Source organism: Lissotriton vulgaris, chromosome 1_1, assembly GCF_964263255.1.
Source record: "Lissotriton vulgaris chromosome 1_1, aLisVul1.2, whole genome shotgun sequence".
NCBI lineage: Eukaryota > Metazoa > Chordata > Amphibia > Caudata > Salamandridae > Lissotriton > Lissotriton vulgaris.
Window position 1 is genome coordinate 132,995,651 of NC_141685.1, and position 9,926 is coordinate 133,005,576.

General features: G+C 43.6%; 1 pseudogene; it reads right to left on the reverse strand.

Annotated features, from left to right (window-relative positions):
- Nucleotides 1-2,228: 2,228 nt before the first annotated feature.
- On the reverse strand, nt 2,229-9,279 carry LOC147737777 (uncharacterized; annotated as a pseudogene).
- Nucleotides 9,280-9,926: the final 647 nt, after the last annotated feature.

Here is a 9,926-nt window from a genome sequence, read left to right on the forward strand (position 1 = left end):
TACAAGAAAAGTATATTTTTATAACTGTTGGTTCTAAAAATAAAACAACTATAACTGTGGATATACAACAATTGGCCTGGAGTTCAGTCCTTGAGTGTGTGAAACCTTTTGCTGACTGAGTGTGTACAACAAATGCTTGCTCGCAGCCGGACTTTGTTGCTGCTGGTGTTCTCTGCTACAAGGAAGCTTGGGGAACTACAGACACGAGAATCCCCTTAACTACACTCACCTGGGCTGAAGTGCAATCCCGCCCACCGCACTACTTTACGGCTCGCTGCCCCCGCTTCGCGGGAGCCGCTCGCAGCCGGACTTTGTTGCTGCTGGGTGTTCTCTGCTACAAGGAAGCTTGGGGAACTACAGACACCAGAATCCCCTTAACTGCACTCACCTGGGCTGAAGCGCAATCCCGCCCACCGCGCTATTTTACGGCTCGAGGCCCCCGCTTCGCAGAACGCATGCGGGCGGGTGCCGGGCGAAGCCCGGGCCAAGGGCGGGCCCGTTTGAGCCCGTACGAGAACGACCGAGGACGAGACGGGGTTCCCCCCTCATATCTCCACTACAAGGTCGGTGCATGATTTATACCCTGCCATTTGTTGTAGATTATCTAATTACTAGCTATCATTTACACACTCAAAGATGTAGTTGTTCTAAACCTCATCGGAAATGACCACTCCTAAGGCTGGGAGAGGCAGGAAATCAACTAATGGTGGGTCAATAGTGGGTACCCTGGACCAGTTTCTTGCGAGAGCATCTTCCGTTCTGGCCCACGAAATAGAGCTGACAGAAAGAAGATTGCCACTTGACCCTGCTTTCAACAAACGGGCATCAATGGGAAGTTTGGCCCAGGCATCTTCACCAAACCCCCTACAAAATATTGATCTTACAAGGCCTGAAGGCAATGACGTGCGAGAGGGCAACCAACAATTGCAAATTGCTGGAGGCTGGCCTTGCAACCCAGTGTGTGAAGCCGCCATGCTAAATACTAGAAATGCCCCTAACCTTCACACTGTGCATTCTGGACCTCCAACATTAAGTGTCAAAGGAAAAGCTAAAATTCAGAAATCTGATAAAGTAGGGGGAAGTACAATACCACCAACTCCGCATAGTCCTGCTACATGCCAGCCCATCACGGAAGGGCCCACATCGATATTGAGTCCTGGTGTTGTGTTCCCCGCTGAGTTGGGATTGGACTTTTGGACCAAACTTGAACACATTTTTTAAAAGACATGTCTCCCCATTTATGACAGACTTGATAGAAAACAGGCTTGCAAGTCTCTAATTATCGTTTGCTTCGGCTCAGGCACGGGGTGGGAACAGGGATAAAGGGATAACAGAAAAACAAAAGAGATTATCTAAGCAAACTAATGAATCTGAAATTCCCTCTACCCCTCTGCCTACGAGTAATGCAGCTGATATCAGTGCCCCTGTTCTAATCCTACTTCATCTCATCTAATGATATTGCAGTGACTAACCACATTGTGTTGAGTGGAAGGGCAGAGATAGAAGATGGGAGCAGGGCTATAATTCAACAACGCCAAGCGAACAATAATATTTCTCATGTTCCATCAACAAATGGGTTACCGCGTATAGATCTTCCCCCGGAATCCACATCGTATGTGGTGGTTCTTGCAGGGGTCCCACCATTGAGCCAGGGTAGAAGGGAGGAGTATATGGAGCTTAAGAACAAATGTATCCATTGCCTTAATTACAACATGCCTCTTCGCCCTATGGTATCTACTGACATTTTGTTTGCAAGGTGCGTGGATTGGAATGGGCCACGGAAAAAGTCTATCGAGGGAGACTGTATAATTATTAATTTTAGGGACAGAAGGGTTGCCTACTGGCACCAGGAGTCGACTCGACTTGACTCGAAAAAGATAGACAAAAATGTCCACAAAGTTAGTCAAAAAATGACTGAAGGTAGGTGCTCTTCCCGGATCTGCGCTAGCTGGCGCGGAAAAAAGAAGAACTGGCGTCAACACGCGAGGGTGGCGTCAAAGTACTCCAGCGACATCATTCCGGAGATCACGACGCCGACGATGGACACGGAGCCGCAGACGAGGCCTACCGACGTGCCAAGGTACTGCTGACGAAAAACTTTCCGGATCCAGTCTGACGCCTGGGGGTAATTCTAAGGTAAGGAATCTAACACTAACGTGTTTCTTTCAGATTCTGTCTTTCAGATGCAAGCTTTTTTGGCATAAGGATTTTCTCCATTGTGGAGTTTCTCATGGTGAGATAGCGTTTTTCTCTGCAGCTTTTCTGGCATTTAGAACACTCATAAGGTTTTTCATCAGTGTGGAGAATCGCTTATGGTTAGTGAGGCTGTGCTTATCAAATAGGAATTTCTGGCATTCACAGCATTGGTAATGTTTTTTCCCTGTGTGCGTCTGCTCATGTAGAGTGAGATTGTGTTTTAAATTGATGCTTTTCTGGCATTCAGAGCACTAAAATATTTTGATGGTGTGTTTTCTTATGGCGCTTGAAATTATCTCTTCCTCTGAATCTTTTCTGACATTTAGAGCACTGATAATTTTCTTCCCCAGTGTGGATTCTCATACGTTTAGTGAGATTACATTTAAGGCTGAAACATTTTTGGCATTCGGAGCACTGATAAGGTTTTTCCCCAGTGTGGGTTCTTATATGCTGAGTGAGACTGCTTTTTTCAATGAAACATTTGTCACATTCAGAGCACTGATAAGGTTTTTCCCCAGTGTGGGTTCTTATATGCTGAGTGAGTCTGCCTTTTACACTGAAACATATCTGGCATTCAGAGCACCTATAAGGTTTTTCCCCAGTGTGGGTTCTTATGTGATTATCAAGACTGTTTTTTTGGCAGAAACATTTTTGGCATTCAGAGCACTGATATGGTTTTTCCCCAGTGTGGGTTCTTATATGCTTTTTCCAATGAAAAATTTGTCGCATTCAGAGCACTGATAAGGTTTTTCCCCAGTGTGGGTTCTTATATGCTGAGTGAGACTGAGTTTGTGTGTGAAACATTTCTGACATTCAGAGCACTGATAAGGTTTTTCCCCAGTGTGGGTTCTTATATGTTGAGTGAGACTAAGTTTGTCTCTGAAACATTTCTGACATTCAGGGCATGGATAAGGTTTTTCCCCAGTGTGGGTTATTGTATGTTGAGAAAGAGTTCTTTTGTCAATGAAACATTTCTGGCATTCAGAGCACTGATAAGGTTTTTCCCCAGTGTGGATCTTTGTATGCCGTGTGAGACTACTTTTTACACTGAAACATTTCTGGCATTCAGAGCATTGATAAGGTTGTTCCACAGAATGGGTTATTGTGTGTTGAGAAAGACTTTGTTTGTTACAAAACCTTTCCAGGTCTTCAGAGCACTGATGAGGTTTTTCCCCTGTGTGAAATCTTAAATGTGCAGTTAAAAGTGATTTAAGTTTGAAATGTTTTGGGCATTCAGAGCACTGATAAGGTTTTTCCCCAGTGTGGATTCTTGTATGTTTAACGAGTCTGCTTTTGCAACTGAAACATTTCTGGCATTCAGAGCACTGAAAAGGTTTCTCCCCAGTGTGGGTTCTTATATGATGAGTGAGACTGTTTTTGTCAATGAAACTTTTCTGGCATTCAGAGCACTGAAAAGGTTTTTCCCCAGTGTGGGTTCTTGTATGCCGAGTGAGACAGTTTTTGTCACTGAAATATTTGTGGCATTCAGAGCACTGATAATGTTTTGCCCCTGCGTGGATCTTTGTATGCCGTGTGAGACTACGTTTTAAACTGAAACATTTCTGGCATTCAGAGCACTGATAAGGTTGTTCCACAGAATGGGTTATTGCATGTTGAGAAAGACTTTGTTTGTTACAAAACCTTTCCTGGCATTCAGAGCACTGATGAGGTTTTTCCCCAGTGTGGAATCTCACATGTGCAGTTAGAAGTGATTTAAGTTTGAAATGTTTTGGGCACTCAGAGCACTGATAAGGGTTTTCCCCACATTGGATTCTTGTATGTTCAGTGAGTCTACTTTTGTAACGGAAACATTTATGGCATTCAGAGCACTGAAAAGGTTTATCCCCAGTGTGGGTTCTTCTATGCTGAGTGAGACTGTTTTTCTCATTGAAACATTTCTGGCAATCCGTGCACTGATAAGGTTTTTCCCCAGTGTGGGTTCTTATATGCCGAGTGAGACTCTTTTGGTCACTGAGACATTTCTGGCATTCAGGGCACTGGTAAGGTTTTTCCCCAGAGTGGATTCTCATATGTTCAGTGAGTTTAGATTTACGGCTGAAACTTTTTTGGCATTCAGCGCACTGGTAAGGTTTTTCCCCAGAGTGGGGTAATGCATGTCGATATAGACTCGCTTTGACACTAAACCTTTTCTGGCATTCAGAGCACTGATAAGGTTTTTCCCCAGTGTGGATTCTCATATGCTCAGTGAGATAAGATTTACGCCTGAATTATTTTTGGCATACTTTGCACTGAGAGTGGTTTTTCCCAGTGAGCATTCTCTCAAATTCAGTGAGATGAGATTGATGGCTGAATCTTTTTTGGCACAGGTAACTTTTTTCCCCAACTTGGGTTATTTTGCTTTGATTGGGGCGGGTTTGAACACTGAAGTTGTTCTCACAGCACGTGTTTTTATAAGGTGTATTCCTAGAGTTACATTTAGTTTTCTCTTACTTATATGCCACAGTAAGAGTGAACCTGATTTTAGAGTCGGGCTTGTTTAGATAATGTTCAGCATTTATCTCTAAAAGAAATTGTGTGTAAACTTCTTAACACTTGAATTGAGAAAAATATGTCTGGAAGCAGCCCTGTGACACCAGTCGAAATGTTTCTAGCAGATATTAGTCTTTTGGTTATAGCCTCTCTGGCAGCAACTTATTTTGTGACTGAAGTTTTTCCTTAAATCTATTTGTATAGGTTCTTAGCACTGCAGTGATAAGGTGTTAGTCTGATATTAAATGATTAAGCTGAGAAGTCCCTTTTTGCACTGACGTATTGGCAGTAACTGAGGACATTAAAACATGCACAGTACTATTGTGGATCATTAGTCGCAGAACATCAGTTCCTTTTACCCTTTCTATGTTTGGTCTAAGGTTAAGGTTTTTAGTTCTGAAGACGAGGATTTATTTACATTAGCTATTGCGCAACGGTGCTCATTTATTCAGTTTTACATATCACTCCTGCACAACAGATAATGTTGAGGCGATTTACATAGAATTACTGAACAGTACATAATAAAAAGGAAACAATCTGAGATGGTCATGAACACAATAAAGTTGTGAATTTTTAAGGTTTTCGCAAGAGTGACCAGAGTGGGTCGAGGTGTTATATCCCGAGGCAGATAGTCTCAAACTTGTGTAACTGGTTAAAAACGGTTGTTGAACAAAGGGGATTTTCCAATCTTTTGGTTGTTAGCGTGTCAGATTCGGAGTCTTCTTTCAGTGTCTTTTCTTTGATGGTCTGCAGAAGAAACCTTTTGTTATAGCTTTTTTATGCAGTGTGTCCTTCCTCTCTGGGATTACATGCTGCTTTAGATGAACGGTATTCTGTCATGCTGAGGCAATTTGTCTTTCTGGCATTATTTCTGATGCTGTGTGCACAGATATGACTTTGGTCTGGGTTAATAAAATGCTAAATTAGAAACTTCACTTACAGGTATAGTACTTTCCTCAGCTCCTACTTCCTCGCCACACTTAGATGTTAGAAATTGTTTAAACTTAGAATGCTGGATGTCCTTCAGTTTTTCAAAATAATCCTTCTTATGGCACTAACATTCAGTTGCCTGGTGCTAAATCGTGCTTTTTTGTCCATAATTTCAATCACCTATAGTATTAAAATTAAATAGTTAATACATGTAAATGTCCCCAAAAATTATTAACAAGCCAAATCAATGCAGAATTGCAGAATTTTGAAAATGTTGAGCTGTTCTTCTGACAGAGCACATAGTAGAATGGTAGCCTGAAAATACTTGGATGTAGGAGTAAGGATTTGTAGAATTTTCAACATTTTATTATGCTCACAAAGGATACCTGTACCCTATGGAGTTGTAACATAGAATCCCAAAGTCAGAAATTAAAGTCATATGCACTGGCACCAAACAGATATTTAAAAAAGAATACTATTAATTATTTTTTAATGTAGATTTATGGGATGGGAATCTTCCCATGGACAACAGGCGTTTCCCCCGCCCTGAGTTACCACCTACTTGTATCTGGTATCCTGACTTGAGTTCTGTCCTCTGCCGCACACAAATCTATTGTGTGCTGCGAGGACTATGCCTAGACCTATCCCTCAACTATGGTCCAGAGTATGAATCAAGTGCAATGAAATTAAGGCGTACTTTCATGTGTTCATTTTATTCCACCTGATTATCAGTTGTTAGGTTTTTCTGCACCTGGATGTACCGGGTGCAGAAAAACAGGACACAATTTTTTTCCAGACAGAAAAATTAGACTGAAAAGACGTATAAGACTCTGGGTGCAGCAGAAGCAGCCAAGACTTATGCTGTTTTTTTTACTAACTGGGGGAAACACACAATTCTTCCCTCTGTTAGAAAATGCTTTCCCCTTCTCTCCCCTGCTTCACCAATCCCTCCCCTGATTCACCAATCTCCCCCCAACCAACCACATGCATATAAACCCCCTGCTTAAAACAAGAGGTAAATAAAAGCTGAAAAACACTATGAAATAGTGAATGGTATGTGGTTTGACAGGCAGATGAATCTGTTCCTTGTTGCAACTCCCCAGTCCATGGCGTCAAACTAGTAACTACACGTTACTGGGGTAAAACTACCACAAAGTAAAAAAAAAAACAATTACATGAGATTTTCCTGTCACCCCAGTACTGTGCAACTTCTAACAAGGGGTTACGATAGGTCACGGACCGGTCCTTTGACCTGGAGGGTCACACCAAGTTTACCCATATTTAAGGCAGAGGACTGTCATGGGTTTAACAGCTAGAGCGGTGGTGGCAATGCACCCTGTTGTAAGGATCAATAGCCTGATGAGATCTTTGCATCATGGTCAGTGGAGTGGCTTCCTACTGACACACCCATGTAATGCTCCATTTCTTTGCCTGTGCCCAGACTTTGTGCTAACATCAAGTGTGTGTTTAGGGTGTTTGTGTGTGTAGCATCAATGCAATGTGAGAGTGCGACAGATTAAAATGCAACTCCTGCCTGCCAGGTGTGTATACAAGTGGGACTATATTTCCCTCTTTTATACTCCAGTTCAAAGTCGTCTGTTACCAAGGAATAATGTGCTCTACAAAGTACTCAGGTGTCTGTTGTGCCCCCAGGGATGGTGTCCGCCTGACAGTCTATCTGCAGGCTGAATTACTTAATGGAGAAGCTATGTACCTGTAAAGAAGAGCCTAGAAGTCTGCCTAGAAGTCTGCCTGTCTGGTAAGAAAGGGAAGGGAGTGTGACTATCCAGTAGGAGGACAAGGCAGTCCTTGAAGAAGCAAGGTCTGACACATCCCTGGTATTTGTAGGGCGGGCCGGAAAGCCATTCAGCAGTACCAGCTAGTCTGAGGGACCCACCGCCAAGACTCTCCCAACAGTTCAAGGCAGAAAATAAAACTCTACGACAACGGGATGGTTGAGGCCCAGTTGGACGGGATACAATTGTGAGTGTAGAGGCTAGTGTTTGGCAATAGGGACAATGGTAGGGTAGGGGTCTCTTTGGGTGGGGGTGGCAGGATAGAGGGCAGTGTTATGGCAGAAGAAGACAGTGTAGCCATGTAGTGTTTTGAGGGTAGGTTGCAGTGTGGGGGAGTAGCTTTAAGGCAAGCGGAAAGGGCCAGTGTTTTGTGGGAATGGATGATGGCAGTGTTTTGGGGAAAGGGGCTATGGTGGTGGGTGGGATTGGTGGCAGTGCTGTGGGGTAGGGTGGCATGGAAAAGGGCTAGGCTATCCTAACTCCTTTTTGTTCTTGTGTGGCGTCTTGGAGGATAGATTATGCTGGTTTTAGAGCTCTTGGGCTGTCTGGTAACTACAATATACTCTTGCTGCTTCAAGGCTCCGGTCGGTCTGGGGTTCAGAACACTTCTGGGAAACTCAGAACCTTGTGAGATGGATCCATATTTTTGAACTCCCACTTGCAAAGGGTGGAAGTAACATGTGTGCCCATCTCCCTTTCACAATTTGCATCATGCCTGTCCTATCTATCCTAGACAATCGTTGCAAGTGTGAAAACTGTCACCCTTTTACAGGACTGGCCCAACGGAAACTCTTTGTTTTGTAGCACATTTCTGGGTTTTTTTGCATTTCTCAAATTATTTTATTTTGGGGATATTAAGTGTTTACAACAGGGGTATTCAACCTTTTCTGTAGTGAGAGCTACTTCTGATCAGTGCTAATCTTGAGCTACTCAAGGCTAATCATCTTGCACATTGTTATCAGACAGTTTGTCAAGTAGGGCCTTTTAGATTGAAGACTAACCATCTGTCTGCGCCTTCCGCGCCATTGTACTCCTATGATCTAAAGAAATGCAAAAAAAAATGTAGGCACCAATAGCAATGTTGGAGGAAGAGTTACAGCCTGTTGTTCAACACAGTTAAATCACTTTCATCCTTTGGTTATGAAAATTTAGCAACTCACAGCCAAAAAGCTGTGATGAACTAACCGAATTCTTTTTTCCACAGTAAATAAAATATTCCTGGATTTTAAGATAACACCAGATAATCTTCAGGGACAGATACAGTGGAATAACGTACGGTGAATAAACTAACTTACCATTTCCTGGTAATGAGTACATTCACCCCACTTTCTGAAGAGAAATTATCTAATCTTATCAGCACTATGAAATGTGGAGCACCTGCAGATTCTTGCCCTCCATCCGTTTTCTGAAAACACTGGACCTCCAGCACCAAAACACTAGTGAGATAAAGGTGGATGAGAAGGGGCGAGTGGGAGCCACCAAAGAAAGGCCAGAGGGCTCAACCAGTTTTTTTTTCAAGCAGTGGACGGGGCACTAGCGCGTTTGGTGGGCCCCTTTAGAAAAATATGCATTTAAATCTTGCCTTGTTCCCGGTCCCACCACATCCCCCATAGGAGCTGGACCCCTGCATTAATATACTGCCCCCTCTCAGGGCCCATCATGATGGTTTGCCCAAGCCCCCTGCGATTTCCTTGCCTAGGGCACCCACAGTCCTTGGCGAAGATAAGGAAGAACGGGCAAGCTGTAGGAGTGGAGGAGACAGGTGCACACTGCTGCAGCATGCCAGTATAACATACCTGATATTCTTTTCGGTGCCCCGTTCTACGACGTACAGTCTGTTCTCTCCTCTGGCTGGAGAAGAGTCCATGCTGCAGCCAGGAAGGTCCTACTGTCTGGTGGTGGAGTCCGAAGCCCTCCAGATGAATGCAAAACAGCAGACAGGCCAGTGAGGAGTAAATAAACAAAGAACACATCACTTGCCTGCTGCTGAGACTCCTCCTTTTATTGGCCCATTGGCGAGCGCTGGATCAATGCAAGGACGAGGTAGCATTCACTGGAATTTTTATTAAAAATGCAGACTTGTTACAAAACTGGCGATTTTTTTTGCACATCGCTAAATCCTGGAGGGTCTCAATGACAATGCTCCCAAATATAATCATGCCCTGTGGGAAACAGTGGCCCAAACTCTGCCGGCGAACACAAGCTAATCAGGATAGATGTGTTGCAGCAAAGTTTGTACTATGTTGTGACTTGGACATAGCCTATTGCTTGGGTCAGGCGATTGGCATGAGTGTAAAACTACAGTGCATTGCCATGATTAGGTCTATATGGTTCCCTAAAGATACCCGAGCATGGTTAATGAACAAGCTATTAGATGGCTCTCGCCTTTTAAGCAAGAAAGTGGACTAGGCCCCAGGCAGATATCCTTTGGTCTGTCAGCCTCCGCCACGCAATTTTATCACAAATCTCGTCCCCTTTTGGTTACTGTAGGGTTTTTCAATACTGCCAGCGCCA